The sequence below is a fragment of the Bubalus bubalis genome, chromosome 12 (genome assembly GCF_019923935.1).
Source record: "Bubalus bubalis isolate 160015118507 breed Murrah chromosome 12, NDDB_SH_1, whole genome shotgun sequence".
Classification (NCBI taxonomy): Eukaryota; Metazoa; Chordata; class Mammalia; order Artiodactyla; family Bovidae; genus Bubalus; species Bubalus bubalis.
In genome coordinates this window covers 74156697-74173565 of record NC_059168.1, presented here as the reverse complement: position 1 = coordinate 74173565, position 16869 = coordinate 74156697, and the positions used below count along the sequence as shown (strand labels likewise).

The 16869-nt window shown below is 37.7% G+C and overlaps 1 protein-coding gene across 7 annotated transcripts in view; it reads left to right on the top strand.

Moving 5' to 3' along the window:
• Positions 1 to 16869, top strand: part of NCOA1 (nuclear receptor coactivator 1) — a 219238-nt gene that overhangs the window by 83276 nt on the left and 119093 nt on the right. The window contains exon 1 of one of the 7 annotated variants that reach the window (XM_044926184.2): positions 6172 to 6226. The exons of the other annotated variants lie outside the window; for them this stretch is intronic. The gene's annotated coding sequence lies outside the window, so the exon portion shown is untranslated. Of the gene's footprint in view, positions 1 to 6171; positions 6227 to 16869 lie in introns of those variants that run through there. 7 annotated transcript variants of the gene reach the window in all.

Genomic DNA, 16869 nt, shown 5'->3' with positions numbered 1-16869 from the left:
ACCGTGACTACTGTGGCGCTACCAGCGCTGTCCTCGAGGATTCTTCAGACGTCCGAGGCTGCAGGTTACAACTAATGTTACCACAGCATCTGTTCTCTTGGTTCCCAGGAGCTATTGCCATTTGCTCAGGTGTCATGGATAACCTGAGGTCTGGTTTGGGATTCCCATCGACTCACTAGCCAGGTGGTCTCTTTTCCAGGCCTCTGCTGTGGAGCCGCTTTGCCCCTGTTACAGGGACCTCTTCTGGCAAACTTAAAATCACCATCTTAAGTTACCTTTCTGCACTAGTTTAGAGCACCTAGGAATTTCCCAGAGCCTTTCATGGCACATAGAAGAAAAAGGAGACCCCAGAGCAGGTGTCACACCCTTCCTGTATCGGATTGGGCTTCTGTGCATATGCTCTGGTGTGGCTCGCCCCAGCTTGTTCTAGGAGTGTATGTGCTCGGTCGCTCAGTTGTGTTCGACTCTTTGGCCCCTCCCTTCTGGCCCCCTTGGACTATAGCCTTCAGTCTCATCTGACTGTGGAATTTCCCAGGCAAGAATACTGGAGAGGGTTGCCATTTCCTTCTCCAGGGGATCTTCCCGACCCAGGGCTCAAACTCACGTCTCTTGTGTCTCCTGCATGTGCTGACAGGTTGTTTACCACTGGCGCCACCTGGGGAGCCCAGGGTGTGTATGAGGGGAGAATAATGGCTTGGTGGGGGTGGGCAGTGGGGGTACACAGGATGTTTCTGGAAGGCGGTGACTTTCCACTTACTCAACAAGAAGCAGAGCAGGAACCATTCTAACTCCCAGATTTCCTCAATCTTTCAGACATTCCTTTCCTTTTGCAGCCTCGACCTGGATTGGGTAAAGGAAGTACTGGTCTAATCACTTGCTTCTCCTGTCTCAGTCTTAATGTCTTTATCCCACAGTCCTTTGGCCAGAATCAGGATTTGTTTTTTGTTTTTTTTTTTTTGGCTATGCTGAATCTTCGTTTCTGTGAAGGCTTTCTCTAGTTGCCTTGAGTCGGGGACTACTCTCTAGCTGCAGTGCACGGACTTCTCGTTGCAGTGGCTTTCTTGTGGGAGCACAGGCTCTAGGGCAGCAGGCTTCGGGAGCTGTGACACGTGGGCCCAGTAGTTTCAGCTCTGGGCCTCTAGAGCACAGGCTCAGTAGTTACGGCCCATGGGCTTAGTTACTCTGCAGCACGTGGGGTCTTCCTGGGGTCGAACCCCTGTCTCCTCCATTGGCAGGTAGATTCTTCACTGAGCCACCAGGGAAGCCCCAGAATTGGGAATCTGAGGCTTTAATTTATAGTCTCTCGGTTTTATCCTCCTTCTACCCTAGGTAGTAGGCATTGTGTTCTAGCTATCATGAGCAAAAGGGGTATCTGCTCTCTAAAGTGAAAGAAACTGCACTCTTGAGTCTTTCAAGCTTGGTCAGAAAACATTAGTGTAAAAAAAATGTCTTTCTTTGGGAAAACCAGACCTTCAAGACTTATCTTGCTGCAAAATCCTTTCTTTAACTCAAAAGGCAAATGTTAAATATTTATCTAAACTTCTCCAAGGAAGTGGTTGCTACTTGTAGAACAATAGAAAAGTTAGTAGAAGGAAATGCAAATAGGAGAAAATATAACTGTTTTCCTGATCATTAAGGTATATCTACCCTCATTACTCTTCTTTTTCAAAGTTTCCTTGTTTTTCCTTATACATTTACTCTTTTACCCTTTTATTGTGGTATAGATTCTTAAATGATTATATTTCTAAAACATACTTTAGTTTTTATTTGATTTATATTAAGCCTGCAGTTTTTGGATCAGTTTGTATCTTAATAATAGCTTTCCCAAACAGGAAAATAATCTGTTTATATCTTTTCCTATCTTTAAAAAACATTTATCAGTGAGGTTTTGTAAAATTTTGAAACATGACTTTAAAATATAGAGCTAATATTCTTTTTTACATGATTTTTTTTCTTTCTGTTTTTCTGTGTGTGTAAGAAAGCAAAATCCAGTTTGCAACTCGGTGCTTCTGCTTTGTGGCTCTTTCCTGTGTGTTCCCATGGTACTTTGTTTATTTGTTTTTTCTAAAATTCCTCATATTTGTATTTACTTGGGTGGATCAGGTCAAGGGCAGGGACTCAGTGCTTATCTTTATTTGCCTTAGTGCCTAACAAATTCCTGCTCCTAAGAGGCTTGGGGGAATTAGCACTTCCTGTACTCCTTCCCGGATTTATTTTTCTCCATAGTACTTACTGTATTCTAACAGACTACATTATTTACTTGTTTTATTTATCATCTCTCTCCTCTCACTAAATTTTAAGTGCCTCCATGGCAGGGATTTTTAACTGTTTTGCCTACTACTGTATTTCTAACACCTAGAAGAGTACCTGGAACAGAGGTGACCAGTGATTATTTGTGGAATGATTAACTAATGAATTGTTCATATTTAGATACTTGCCTGAATTATACCGTATGATCCATAAAATATGATAGGTATAAATGCTGATATGGAAAAAATTTATGTAATCATAAAACTGTAGAGTTCAAAAGCTAGGAAAACCTTAATATCATCTAATCTGTCTCATTTTGGGAAATGACCCAAAGGTGAAATGACTTGATTTAAGCCCAGGCTCAGTTATTTCTAGAGATGGAACAAGAATTGAGAACTCTTGAGTAAAATTTAATAGTTAATACTGATATTTGGATATGTGGTAGGAAAGATGTGTGATTATGGGTAAGAAAAATGAATCAGAAATTAGGTATATGTAGGCAAATGACCTGATCTCCTAGGCATCAGATTCCTCCTCTGCAAACCAAGAATAATTCTACCTTTCTTATAAATCATTCTGAGACATATATGAGACAAAGCATATTAACTTAAGAATGCACATTGCCTGGCACTTGGTGAAGGCTCAGTGAAGGTGGCTCCCATTATTACTATTCGGAATATTTTTCTTGATATCCCAGTAAATACCATTTAGGTTTTAATTTTTCATTAATAGCACATTAACAGAATTTGCAATTGTGTATTTAATGTCTCTCTTCTCTGTTAGATGTTAAGTTTCATAAAGGCATCTTTATTGTGATGTATCCAGTTGTCTTGTACAATGCCTGAAACATGATAGACACTGCATATGTATGAATTAATTAACTTGGGAAGGTTGCTAAGAAGTTTGAAAAGAGAAACATTTGATGAAAACCTTTTGACTAATGAAGGTTAAGAAGAATAAGTTGGGCAGCTTTATATTAAAGCTATAGGTACCTTCTTAGTCTCAAATACTTCTAAGGAACCTTATGCTTTTAATTTGTTTTTCCCAAGTAAACTGTTCTGCTGGAAAGCAAATTCACTGACTTCCTGGCAAGGATATTAGTTGAGTTTATAAGATACTGTTCATTGTAAAGGACTAAATTAGCTTTGGGGGACCACTCTTGGATAAGATAAACTGATCCATTGAGGTACTCGATCTGTGGGGCTAAGCGATTAAGCACCTCAATAACAGTCTTGAGGCCGTTGTCCAGCCATCAGTCTATCTATCTCTTGTTACTTTACCTAGCTTCATTTAATGAAAATCAGGAAAACTGTTTTTCTCCTCAAATTGCTATCCCCTCCTACTTTTTTGTACTGTTTTGAAGCAGTAACCATGGTTACTAGTAAGCTCCTTGGAGCTTAGAAAACATTAGTCAGTTTCACAGCTGGAGGTAGAGTGATCTAGATAAAAGCAGAAGAAAAAGGCTGACTGTGGTTTTTTTCCTTCTGTTGCAACTGAGTTCTTTCAATGGGGAGCACTTCACATAAAGTGAAATGTTCTTTATTCCCACCAGTATGACCATGTTTTCATTTAAATTAACAGTAGGCTAGCACCTGGCTCCTTTTTAGAGTCAGGAAAGGGAGGTAATGCTACCACTCACCTGCCCTCCACCTGAATCTCCTCCCTCTCTACCCTCTTCTCTCTCTTCTCTATTTCTTTACACCTCCCCAGGGCCAGTAGTGAGTGAAGTAATACTGACATTTGGGGCCCAGATGGATAAGGTTATGAAGTTGCAGCTTTGGATTAACGGGGTGGGCAAGGGGAGGAGTGAAGGAGCACTAAAATCTTGGTACAATAGTGAAGTGAAAGTCGCTCGGTTGTGTCCGACTCTTTGCCACCTCATGGACTATACAGTCCATGGAATTCTCTGGGCCAGGATACTGGAGTGGGTAGCCTTTCCCTTCTCCAGGGGATCTTCCCAACCCAGAGATCAAACCCAGGTCTCCTGCATTGCAGGCGGATTCTTTACCAGCTGACCCACAAGGAAAGCTCAAGAATATTGAAGTGGGTAGCCTATCCCTTCTCCAGTGGTATAGTGTTCAGTTCAGTTCAGTCGCTCAGTCATGTCCCACTCTTTGCGACCCCATGAATCGCAGCATGCCAGGCCTCCCTGTCCATCACCAACTCCCGGAGTTCACTCAAACTCATGTCCATCGAGTCAGTGATGCCATCCAGCCATCTCATTCTCTGTCCTCCCCTTCTCCTCCTGCCCCCAATCCCTCCCAGCATCAGGGTCTTTTCCAATGAGTCAACCTTCGCATGAGGTGGCCAAAGTATTGGAGTTTCAGCTTCAGCATCAATCCTTCCAATGAACACCCAGGACCGATCTCCTTTAGAACGGACTGGTTGGATCTCCTTGCAGTCCAAGGGACTCTCAAGAGTCTTCTCCAACACCACAGTTCAAAAGCATCAGTTCTTCAGCACTGAGCTTTCTTCACAGTCCAACTCTCACATCCATACATGACCACTGGAAAAACCATAGCCTTGACTAGAGGGACCTTTGTTGGCAAAGTAATGTCTCTGTTTTTCAATATACTATCTAGGTTGGTCATAACTTTCCTTCCAAGGAGTAAGCGTCTTTTAATTTCATGGCTACAGTCACCATCTGCAGTGATTTTGGAGCCCAAAAAAATAAAGTCTGACACTGTTTCCACTGTTTCCCCATCTATTTCCCATGAAGTGATGGGACCAGATGCCATGATCTTCGTTTTCTGAATGTTGAGCTTTAAGCCAACTTTTTACCAGGAGCATATTTGTCAGGACCAAGGACCACCTCTTGTGAGAGGGCCAGAATAAGTGATTTCTAGAAGTAACTTTTGAGGGATGGTGGTATTGAGAAGAGAAAGGAAATCTATATTTATTAAGCATCTAGTATGTACATCTGGAGCTTCCCAGGTGGTACAGTAGTAAAGAATCCACCTGCCAATGCAGGAGACCCAAGAGACATGGGTTCAGTCCCTGAATTGGGAAGATCCCCTGGAGTAGAAACTGAACTGAGGAAATGGCAACTAATTCCAGTATTCTTACCTGGCAATCTCATGGACAGAGGGGCCTGGTGGGCTACAGTCCATGGGATTGCAGAGTCGAACACAACTGAGTGTGCATGCGTACACATGCACACATGCGCGCGCGCACACACACACACACGAAGTACCTGCATAGTACTTTCTACTGTATTATGCTGTCTCTTACTCTAGGCTGTGAAAGGACTCTGAAAACTTTAGAATAGCTGATTTATACCATCTTGTTTCTTGGTGTGATCTAGATCAGGAGTTGGCAGACTGCAGTCTGTGGGCCAGATCCTGCCTACAGTCTGTTTTCAGTAAAGTTTTATTAGAACATAGCCACCATGCCCATTCATTTTTGTGTAGTCTATGATTGCTTCTACACATTGAAGGCAGAATTGAGTACTTGCTATCCTGTACAGAGACTGGATAGCCTGTAAAATCTGATGTATTTGCTGCCTGGCCTTTTACAGAAAAATCTGCTAACCCCTGATCTAGATGAGCTGGATCAGTTCTTCTTGGACCAGGTACAGGAAGGGTTATATTGGAAGAAAACACACTCATAGGCTGCACTCCCGTGGACATTAGAATAGTGGCATCTTGAAGGGACGATGCTGGGGATTTGGATAAAAGTGGTGGGCTTTCTGGCCATTTTTAGTCATAAGCCCAAACATAACTTGTGAGAGGGAACTTTAAATGTGATCTTTGTATTTTGTTTTTGACATTTCTTTGCCATCTTCTGTTTCTACATACATAGCTGTAGTCTCAAATGGACTTAACTCCAGTTCTGTTTCCTACACTTCCATAAATGTAAACTTAACTATTTTAATGGGAAATGAACTTGGAGATCATGTGCTCCGATATCCTTATTTTACAGACTCCAGAAACTGAATTCCTAAGAAGTTATCTTATACCTGATGTCACAAAAGCAGGTTAGTTGCAAATCCTGGGAATAAAGCTCTGATTTTTTGACTAATTTCCTGCTCTCTTGCATAAAGGAATTTACATATGAAGTCTACCCTCACCCATTTATCTGCAGCTCTAAGAAATCTTCTTAGAAATCTAAAACAACCAAAGAGGAGAGAAGTGCTAAATCTAGATTCTAATTTAACTCTGCTACTGGTTATCATTTTTAGTAAGTGTACCAATCTTTGATAAACAGAAGACTCTAGAAGATAAATTTAGGCTTGTAAGGATGACTGTAAATTAAGTTCCAGATATTTGCTGGGAAATATGCAAGTTATTCAAGTAAACACAGTAATTCCTCAGTAATTTGTAAATAAAACATTGTAGAAGCAAGAATCCCTGTTGCTATAAGTGGAGTATGTAATTGTGTTTAAATGTTTTTCTTTTGTGAATTGTACAAACTGTAATTTATAATAAAAGTTTTAATTTATGACTCCATAATCTAATGAAAAAATCTTCCTTAAGAAAATTAAATATTGTTTAACTAAAAACACAAAAAAAGGAATATGCCAGAAATTGTAGCCATTTTACTTTTATATTCCTGATACGGATATTGCCATAACAACTGGAGCAGAGTCATTACGTATTTTCCTTAAATTCAGTACTGGAAAAGCCTCTCCCTTTATTGCATCAGAAAATAATAATAGAATTTCTTCTTGCTAGTTCCCCAGGGACCCATTTTAGACAGGAGAAATCCTAACAGCAGCATGCACACACACACAAAAATCTACATTGGAACCTCTGCTGTAAGAGCAGATATTAGTATCCTTTTGGCTTATTCTGAAGATGATTTGTAAAACCTTAACACCAATATTAGATGCATGTATTTAATTAATCTCTACAGAATTGTATAATTGTTTCTTTTTTCCCTCTGTGTGCTAAGTCTGGCCCCTCTACTTTCTTTCTTTTTACATTGGAAAAGTTATTTTTTTCTCTTAGCAGTGTAAAATAATGAGCAAATTCAAGTTGCAGCTTAATAGACAGCCTATCTTAATTATAAATTATAATGTGATGAAACCATTAAACTCAAAATACATGATTGCTATTTAATCTTTCAGAAATTTAAGCCATTTTAGCAATTAAATATTTTGTATTTCATTTATATCTTTATTGGAGGCCTATCTCTAAATGGATTGTCCAAATAAAAAATCAAAAGGAACACCTATTTGTTTAAATTTGGAATTCCTAAGTAAATATTTTTGTTACAGTTGGTTCATTAGAATTGAGATTGAGATATAATCATAAGGGTGTCAGTTAATCTGGAACTCTTGATTTACCAGCATAGCTTAATTATCTAAGCTAGTCGTTTTCAGTTCTTCAAAACCAGGTTTCTCTTTGATAGTCACAAAAGTAATTGATTCCTCTTTGCTAATACTTGAAATTTAAAGTAAATTTCATTTGCTAAAAAAAAACCCAAAAGATTTAGGTACAAAGTGCTTTTTCCCCCTCCAAACTTAGTAACATGTCCCCAGTTTACTGAATTCTGTATAAATTTACAGAACAGAAATTTATAATATGTGTTCCTTGGACCACTTCAGAGGGTCATTAAACTTTCTGATACTATATACAAAGTTTTGTCCTTGTGAAAATTATTTTGAGGTAAAGTGTCTGGCTTTTTATTGAAGTCTCAAAGCTGTCTATCACCCTTTTTAATAAGGCTTCTAGAAGCTTCTTGCCTTCCAAAGGAATAGTGAAGGTAAATTTGCTTTGCTTTCTGTAGAATCTTGGCATGACCAACTTCAATTTTTCATAGATGAGGAAATGGAAGCTCCTAGAAGTTAAGTGACTTACTCAAGGATATTGTAGTTAAATCCTTGTTTAGTTAACGTGGGTTCCCCTAGGGCTCTTGTGGCATCCTAATAGATTTCTTAGGACTTTTTTAACCTTCCAGCCTAGGCACAAAGGTTGTTGAACTTTCAACTTGGCAGCAAGATATTTGAATACAAATGTTTTTTGTATTTTATAGGTGCAATAGAGATCTCTCATAATTTGCTCCAGGTGTTTCATGAAACATTAGCATGATACTCTTTATGTAGTTTCTTAGAGGATCTATATATGGAGGGCCTCTAAAGTCCCAAAGGAAAATCTCTGACTCTTCATCAAAAAGCGGTGCTCGTATGAAAATATAGGAGCAAGGTCATGAGACTCCAGACTAAGAAATCTCAGGCCTGTGAACATTTTGTTCATTCATTTAACATTTTGTTCATTCATTCATGTTTATTATATGCACACTATGGGACTATAGGTTTAACTAGTTGATAAAGAATATTTGTGATAAAATATGAGATTGTGTTCATTTAATAATACTACCAGTTTAATTAATGTTAGAAGATGCTTTCCTTTATAATTACTAACCCAAAGAAAAAAATATTGTACAATGATATTGACAGGCATTTTATATAATGGTCATTAATACACCAATCTGATAGAGTCGTGAAATATTATAAATTCTCAGACTACTGGTAATTAAGGAGATCTCCTTGTTTAAATATAAGACCAATCCAGGGGGAGAAAAAAGATTTTGTTTCGTTTACCATGTTACACTATCTGATAAAGATTTAACTATTATTCTTAAGTTAATTTTTTAATGTTTAAATTTAGTGGTCATATTTTACATTGTGAACATAGATCCTGAATTTTTATATTTCTTGGTAATATATGGTAGTGTAGTTGTAAGTATGAAAAAAGTGTGTGGCAAATTAATTGGAAGTATCCTTAAATGAACTTAAATTTCAGTCACTCTTCATGTATACTTAAGGTGCTTTCAAAATAAGGATTTTATGATTTAATATGCATTTCAAAGATCGAAAGACTAATCCCATTTTACAATGTTTATTTTACATAGTATGCTTGAGATTTATGAACTGTGAGATTTGTGTGTCTTTCCAATTTGAGTTAATCAGTTTGGCCTTTTAAACTGGGAAAAGATTCTTCAACATTCTAAATCTTACTCTTAAGATTCCTTAGCCAGTTCTTACAAAGTAATCACTCCAGAGGAATAGTAACAATGTAGTATTTATATTGTGCTTGTTTTCACATTCTGTTCTTTTAAAATGTTTTTACTTTATTTCTGTATTTTTAAGGTATGTAATTGGTTTCCAAGGGTGACTCTTAATGATGAGTGATATTTTCATTAATAGGCAGTTAAGATTCAATTGATGTAGGAGCTTCAGTTAATATATGAGTCCCTTCCCTGTGCTCCATGAATAGTATCTTGAGCTCATAACCTTATAATATTTATTACATTATTTTAATTATTTGTTTCTTCATCTGGACCACACCAACTCCCAAGTCCTTGAGGAGAGGAATCTAGATCAACTTTGAGTCTTCAGAATGTATGATAGCACGCAGCAGACAGTATATGTTTTTAAATGAATAAATTGAGGGACTACACACATTACCGAGAGTCATCTGCTTTATTCAAAGTCTCCTGATTTAAATGTTAATGTCATGGAAAAAAACCCAAACAAACAAACCCTTCACAGCGACATCTAGACTGGTGTTTGACTGTATATCTGGACACTGTGTCTTAGCCAAGTTGACACATAAAATTAACCATATAGGTACCACATAAGTAAGTAATTTCAGTGGGGGAAAAAGATTCCTTAGTATTTTGATAAATTAGCTATAAAAATTGAAATTAGTGTAAGAAATATCAAATTAAAATTAAAAAGAAACATCCATGGCTGTGGTTGCTGCTGTTGCTGCTATGTCGCTTCAGTCATGTCCGACTCTGTGTGACCCCATAGACGGCCGCCCATCAGGCTGCCCCATCCCTGGGATTCTCCAGGCAAGAACACTGGAGTGGGTTGCCATTTCCTTCTCCAGTGCATGAAAGTGAAAAGTGAAAGTGAAATCGCTCAGTCGTGTCCAAGTCTTAGCAACCCCATGGACTGCAGCCTACCAGGCTCCTCCATCCATGGGATTTTCCAGGCAAGAGTACTGGAGTAGGGTGCCATCACCTTCTGCGATGGCTGTGGCTAGGAATATATTTGTATAATAGAATTTTTATGTCACTGCAGCATGAGAAAACAAAGCATATGAACAAGTATAACATAATACATAGTAGAAAATTTTTAAGAAACGATCAAAATGGGGTTGAAGGCAAGTATTCTTAAAAAATAGAAATTTTGATCAAATTTTGAAGAAAGTATCAGTCCAGTTCAGTTCAGTTGCTCAGTCGTGTCCAACTCTTTGTGACCCCATGAATTGCAGCACGCCAGGCCACCCTGTCCATCACCAACTCCTGGAGTTCACCCAAACTCTTGTCCATTGAGTCAATGATGCCATCCAGCCATCTCATCCTCTGTCGTCCCCTTCTCCTCCTGCCCCCAATCCCTCCCAGCATCAGAGTCTTTTCCAATGAGTCAGCTCTTCACACGAGGTGGCCAAAGTATTGGAGTTTCAGCTTTAGCATCCTTCCAAAGAACACTCAGGACTAATTTCCTTTAGAATGGATTGGTTGGATCTCCTTGTAGTCCAAGGGGCTCTCAAGAGTCTTCTCCAACACCACAGTTCAAAAGCATCAATTCTTCAGCACTCAGCTTTCTTCACAGTCCAACTTTCACATCCATACATGACCACTGGAAAAACCATAGCCTTGACTAGACGGACCTTTGTTGGCAAAGTAATGTCTCTGCTTTTGAATATGCTATCTAGGTTGGTCATAACTTTCCTTCCAAGGAGTAAGAGTCTTTTAATTTCATGGCTACAGTCACCATCTGCAGTGATTTTGGAGCCCCCCAAAATAAAGTCTGACACTGTTTCCCCATCTATTTCTCATGAAGTAATGGGACCAGATGCCATGATCTTAGTTTTCTAAATGTTGAGCTTTAAGCCAACATTTTCACTCTCCTCTTTCACTTTCATCAAGAGGCTCTTTAGTTCTTCACTTTCTGCCAAAAGGGTGGTGTCATCTGCATATCTGAGGTTATTGGTATTTCTCCCAGCAACCTTGATTCCAGCTTGTGCTTCTTCCAGCCCAGCGTTTCTCATGATGTACTCTGCATAGAAGTTAAATAAGCAGGGTGACAATATACAACCTTGACGTACTCCTTTTCCTATTTGGAACCAGTCTGTTGTTTCATGTCCAGTTCTAACTGTTGCTTCCTGACCTGCATATAGGTTTCTCAAGAGGCAGGTCAGGTGGTCTGGTATTCCTATCTCTTTCAGAATCTTCCACAGTTTATTGTGATCCACACAGTCAAAGGCTTTGGCATAGTCAATAAAGCAGAAATAGATGTTTTCCTGGAACTCTCTTGCTTTTTCCATGATCCAGCGGATGTTGGCAATTTGATCTGTGGTTCCTCTGCCTTTTCTAAAACCAGCTTGAACATCTGGAAGTTCACAGTTCACGTACTGCTGAAGCCTGGCTTGGAGAATTTTGAGCATTACTTTACTAGCGTGTGAGATGAGTGCAATTGTGTGGTAGTTTGAGCATTCTTTGGCATTGCCTTTCTTTGGGATTGGAATGAAAACTGACCTTTTCCAGTCCTGTGGCCACTGCTGAGTTTTCCAAATTTGCTGGCATATTGAGTGCAGCACTTTCACAGCATCATCTTTCAGGATTTGAAATAGCTCCACTGGAATCCCATCACCTCCACTAGCTTTATTCATAGTGATGCTTCCTAAGGCCCACTTGACTTCACATTCCAGGATGTCTGGCTCTAGGTGAGTGATCACACCATCGTGATTATCTTGGTTGTGAAGATCTTTTTTGTATTGTTCTTCTGTGTATTCTTGCCACCTCTTTTTAATATCTTCTGCTTCTGTTAGGTCCATACCATTTCTGTCCTTTATTGAGCCCATCTTTGCATGAAATGTTCCCTTGGTATCTCTAATTTTCTTGAAGAGATCTCTAGTCTTTCCCATTCTGTTGTTTTCCTCTATTTCTTTGCATTGATCACTGAGCAAGGCTGTCTCCTTGCTATTCTTTGGAACTCTGCATTCGGATGCTTATATCTTTCCTTTTCTCCTTTGCTTTTCGCTTCTCTTCTTTTCACAGCTATTTGTAAGGCCTCCCCAGAAAGTATATGGCTATGCATATATGTGGAATTGAGGGATAATCCCAGTAATTAGAATCTTAAAGCCTTGTGAGTAACTGAGAGAAGAAAAGACACGAGAAACTGAAGGGGGGCCTTGAATATACATTTTATAGTTTTTAGCTGGGCAATTACAAAAAACTTGTGACAAATAATTAGGAGGAAAGTAAGTAAATCAAAAACATTTCTTAAGGTACTGTTCTGTGTGTATAATGGACTAGTGGTTTATAAGCCCATGTACATTATGTAAGAACCTTGGCAAAGATTTGTAAATAGAGAATCCCCAGATCTCTTAGCGACTGATGAGAGAATTGACAGAACTTTGTGATTTAATGTTGGAGACACATTTAAGGGAGATACACTAATTTTGTCTAAATTGGCAGTCTGGTGCCATGAGAATAATGTTGTTAATTTTGACAGTGATATGGAAATATAGAAAGTGGACAGGTAGACTATGATGAATGATATATAGATAAGTCTCAAAGGGTATTCAGTAGGATAAAAGTTACTATATATTGTACTGTAATATTCTAATATTTTTCTCTGAGGCATAAAATATAGTACTTTCTTATTAAGGAATTTTATTCTACTTGGTGAAACCAGCATACTTTTATTATAAACTTTATAGTGTGAACTTTAATATTTGAAGATAGCAGACATGAAATTACTGGTTAATCATCTCTAACCATCACATGTATAGTTAGTGTGTACTGTAACAAAGACAATTAAAACTGAAGAAGTTCAAAGTGAGAGGGTATTTAAGACTATTGTCTGGAAAGAATTTATGGCAGGTATCAGATTTAAGCTCTTATATATAGAATTTGAAATATTTTACATAGTGGGGATAATAGGGCAAATGGAAAGCCCCACAAGTTGAAGGTTTAGTGATGACTAAAAGGTACTACATATTTTAAATAAGACTTTGTTAATTTGGATATCTTGTAACTTACACACAGCTTTTATCTGCTTATTATAAATGATTAATCATTTTTATATGACCTGCAACTGTAGCATCATCAGTTGTATAATTTACCTTTTTTTCCCTCTCAATTCCCATTCTCTACTTTAATCTGTCAGTGTCAAAAATTCATGAAAATACTGGTCACTTGTTGAGGTAGCATTGAGATTATCTGTTATTTCCTTTTGGTCATTCTTTATTTTGTCATTACACTGTACATGCCTTTGTTTTCATTAGTTTGATTTGCCCCTAGTCCCAAGTGGCATTAATTGAGATATTTCTTGGTTCAGAGCCAAATATTCCTACTGTTGTCATTGTGCTTGAGCCTGTCTTCTCTTGCTTTCTTTCCAGATAGGAGCTTCTTTAAATGATGGTATTTCTTGTGCCTGCTTCTCAAGCCCCATCTAATTTCTCTTCTCCAAACCTCATTGCCTCTTACTGTTATTACTCCCATGGTAAATCTCTTTGGATTGCATTTATAGCAGTTTTTATGATATGCATAGAATTTGAATTACTGAAATAAAACTGTTTTCCATTACCTCAGTTAATATTGGGTATCTCAGTTTTCATCCAGTCAGATGATTTTTCTTTATAAGTAGTCAGTGTTTTCAAGGTTTCAGTATAAGTTATCATCTTGCAGTACAAAAATGATATCTGATATTAAGGTTTGTCACAAAGTTAGTCAGAGATAGAATATTTAAAATGTGTAGTATACATGGAAAACTTTCCATAATTCTGTAGCATCAATATTTTAAAAAATAATACTGTTGATTTATAATCAGACAATGAAGCTACAGTTTAAACAATGCTGGGAGAAAAGGATTTAATAGCTCCTTAACATCCTAATCCTACTTCTTGCCCTGACAGTTTTATTCATTGGAATTCCTCTGGAGATCATTCTGTGGAAAACAACTCCTCCTTTCTCCCACTTTTACTCAGGGGGGCAGAATACAAGTATTTCTTCCTTTGCATGTACTTTAATCTTGCTTAGAGCTATTATGTCTTCATCACTTAATTGTTCATTGTTAATACTTCTGTAGTTTCAAAAAATAACCACTATGGTCACAATTCAGGAAGAGTATTGAGATTTCCACGTGGCTGTCAGTTAGAATTTACTGAATGGTCATATGATTGGGGAAGTAATTGGATGGTTAACTGCTAAAAGTTTTTAAATAAACTCTAAATTCTTCACTACATTTATGTGATAACCAGTAGTTTCTTGAATAGTTATCTAGGTAATCAAGACAATGTATTTTGATTAATAAATAAGGTAAGAAATAGGGTTAGCTGAATATTTGAAAACATTGAAGTTATTCTCCATAAAATACTGTTCTGTAATCTCCTTAATCCATTTAATAAAAATTTATTGCCTTCCATTAGAAAGTAGACATAAAATATTGTTTAGTATGTTAATATGGACCAAGGAGTAGTATAAATACCAGCCTAAGAAATAGAATTTTACCAATACAGTGGAAACTCCCAGTGTAAATAAACCTTTCTCAGCACATCCCCGTTTTGTTACCTTCTAAATGTAAACACTATACTGAATTTTGTGACTGTTATTTTTTAATTTAAAATACATTTTACATATATATCTATACTTAAGTAATATACTCTACTGGGGCTTCCCAGGTGGCACTAGTGGTAAAGAAGCCATCTGCCAATGCAGGAGACATAAGAGAGGCAGGTTTGATCCTTGGCTTGGGAAGATACTCTGAAGGAGGGCATAGTAATCCACTCCAGTATTCTTGCCTGGAGAATCCTATGGACAGAGGAACCTGGTGGGCTATAGTCCATAGGGTCGCAAAATGTTGGACATGACTGAAGCGACTTAACACACACACACATACTCTATTGATTTATTTATTTTTGAACAGTATAAAAGCAGTATATTGTATGTGTTCTTCTTAAGATCTACTTTTAAGATTCATTTGCATTGCTCTGTAGCACAATTAAGATTCATTTGCATTGCCCTGTAGCACATTTATTTTCATAACTAGTTATGAATATGTGATGAATTATTTTATCCTGTTTTTGTTTTTGCTATTAAGAACAATACTTCAGTGAGTTTCTTACAGTGTCTAGTGGTATATACATGTACAGGCATTTCCACCTAGGAATAGAATTGCTAGGTCATAGAGTATATATATATGCACGTTCAGTTTTAGCACTAAATTGTTTTCCAGCTTGGTTTGTTGCACAGGGTGGCTAGATATACACTAAAAATTTCCTCTTCTTCCTGGGCACAGAGTTAGGTTGTATTTTCCACCTCCCTTGCATTAGGAATGTCCACTTAAATGACTTCTAGTCTCTAGAACAGAGAAGGCAATGGCACCCCACTCCAGTACTCTTGCCTGGAAAATCCCATGGACGGAGGAGCCTGGTGGGCTGCAGTCCATGGGGTCGCTAGGAGTCAGACACGACTGAGCAACTTCACTTTCACTTTTCACTTTCATGCATTGGAGAAGGAAATGGCAACCCACTCCAGTGTTCTTGCCTGGAGAATCCCAGGGACGGGGGAGCCTGGTGGGCTGCCGTCTACGGGGTCGCACAGAGTCGGACACGACTGAAGCGACTTAGCAGCAGCAGCAGCAGCAGTCTCTAGAATGTGAGTAAAAGTAATGTATGCCACCTTTAGACTTAGTCCTCAAAATTATGCTATGTGTGATAATGCAGTTTCTCGTTTCCCATTTTCTGGCCAAGTTTTCTTTCATACTAATTCTTTCACCTCCTGTTATATATACTATGCTAGAAAGACTAAGTATTCCCTGTACAAGTGGAATGCAGGTGGTGATTAGTGAATGTCCTTGACTTGTTTCTGTTTTTAAAGTGTATGCTTCATATATTTCACAGTTATCTGCAGTATTTTCTGTGTTCTCTAGATATCCTTTATAAACTAAAGTGTTTCTTAAAAATCTTAATGATTTTTCTAAAAATTTTATCAGAAGTGTTGAAGTTAATCAGGTGTTTCACCAGTAACTTTTGGAATCATCACTTGGCTCTTCTCCTTTGATCTGTTAATTTTGTGAATAATATTTATGAATTATTTGTGATAATATTTATAATAATATTTATTATATCTTTGGAATATTCCTATTCCATACTTCTATTCCTAAACTCACATTGATAAATCTTCCATTCATTTGTTAATAAAGGTTTTGCTTTCACTATCTACCTTTTTTTGGGATTCTTAGTTTGAATATATTCATAGTAAGGGTATAATGGATGTAACTAAGGGTCTGGTAAAGATGTAACGGCTATTTCTGAGTTCAAAGTATCCTTCAATCCAAGGAATACCTAATAGCTACATTTATTAAGTAATTAGGTCAAAAAACTTAATAAGTATGTATGTGCTAGCAACTTAGCAGCTGTTTGAAAAAATAATACACATGAATTCAAAGAAGAAGTAATATTTTAATTTTATTCTTAAATGACCACAGTTGCTTACTAATAGGATGTGTGCATCTGAGAGTACTGCATAACTTCTCACGTCTTGGGCTTAGCTTGGGCACTGCGACCCTCATTTCCTGTTTCATGTTGATTTCCACATGGTGCTTGCTTTTTATCACAGCACCTACCATAAACTCAGATTCACAACAAAAAGAGGTCA